The sequence below is a fragment of the Microtus ochrogaster genome, chromosome 19 (assembly GCF_000317375.1).
Source record: "Microtus ochrogaster isolate Prairie Vole_2 chromosome 19, MicOch1.0, whole genome shotgun sequence".
In the NCBI taxonomy this organism is placed as follows: domain Eukaryota; kingdom Metazoa; phylum Chordata; class Mammalia; order Rodentia; family Cricetidae; genus Microtus; species Microtus ochrogaster.
In genome coordinates this window covers 1597483-1598922 of record NC_022021.1, presented here as the reverse complement: position 1 = coordinate 1598922, position 1440 = coordinate 1597483, and the positions used below count along the sequence as shown (strand labels likewise).

The window sequence follows — 1440 nt, the reverse complement described above, 5'->3', positions numbered from 1 at the left end:
TCGAGACAGGGTTTCTCTGTGGCTTTGGAGCCTGTCCTGGAACTAGCTCTGTAGACCAGGCTGGTCTCGAACTCACAGAGATCCACCTGGCTCTGCCTCCCGAGTGCTGGGATTAAAGGCGTGCGCCACCATCGCCCGGCTTCTCCCCTTCTTCTGTCCACTCCCATGGTCCACATGCTCCCAATTTACTCAGGAGATCTTGTCATTTTCTACTTCTCATGTGCATTAGATCCATGTGTGTCTCTCTTAGGGTCCTCTTTGTTGTCTAGGTTCTCTAGGATAGTAGATCGTAGGCTGGTTTTCTTAGCTTTATGTTTAAAAAACATTTATGAGTACATATGATAATTGTCTTTTTGGGTCTGGATTACCTCACTCAAAATGATGTTTAAGATAGGTCTAACTAAAGGTCTAACTAAAACTTGTAACCATCAAACAGTATAAATAACTTCAAAATAAATACATAATGAAAGCTATAGTAAATATTCAACACACCTATTAACTTCATTAATCAGTTAAGCTTCTCTGGTGATTTTTCGCTCTTTAATTTGAACATACATTTCTAAAATATTTGTTAGTTTTATCTGTGTGTATGTCAGTGTGCCTGCATGAGTTTATGTGTACCATGTGTGTGCAGATGAAGAGGAGGCCTGAGGGCACAGGATACCCTACCTACAACTGGAGTTTCAGACAGTTGTGAAGTTATCTGAAGTCGGGGCTAGGAACCAAATACAGGTCTTTTGTGAGAGCAGTAAATGCTCTGAACCACTGAGCTATATTATATCTCCAACATCAATTTTCAAATAAGGCTATTAATAAACCACAGCTTTCTTACTTAAAAGCTGAAATAGAAAATACTAGTCTATCTACGTTACATAAGAGATAGTGTTTTATCAAAATACTTTCATTTCTTTGTTACACTACATTATTTAAGATTAAAATGTATTGAAGCATATAAAGAAACCAAAAAACACAGACTACTCAAACTCCTGCACTAATCAACACAATCAGTGTCTAATAATAACTACATCTATTACACATTACCTACAGCATTTCGTAAATCTACTCATGCATTAAGCCCACTGGGAGCTCAACTTGTTAACTACTTTAATTACTTATAAAAAGCACATATAACCAAGAAATAGAAACGAATCTTAAACACACACAAACACAACAAAAACAGTGACCATAATTGTTGTTGCTATAGTTTCTAAAATGATGTCTTAAACCAGATACATGACAGGTAAAAATATCTTTTAAGATGGGCAGTGGTGGCACGTGCCTTTAATCCCAGCACTCAGGAGGCAGAGGCAGGTGGATCTCTGTGAATTTGAGACCAGCCTTGTCTACAGAGAGAATTCTAGGACAGCCAGGGCTACATAGAAAACCCCTGTCTTAGAAAAAAAAAGAAGAGGAGGAGGAGGAAGAGAAGGAGGAGGAGGA

At 38.3% G+C, this 1440-nt stretch overlaps 1 protein-coding gene across 1 annotated transcript in view; it reads right to left on the bottom strand.

Moving 5' to 3' along the window:
• Nucleotides 1–1440, bottom strand: part of Fcho2 (FCH domain only 2) — a 109765-nt gene that overhangs the window by 51240 nt on the left and 57085 nt on the right. The gene's annotated exons all lie outside the window — the stretch shown is intronic.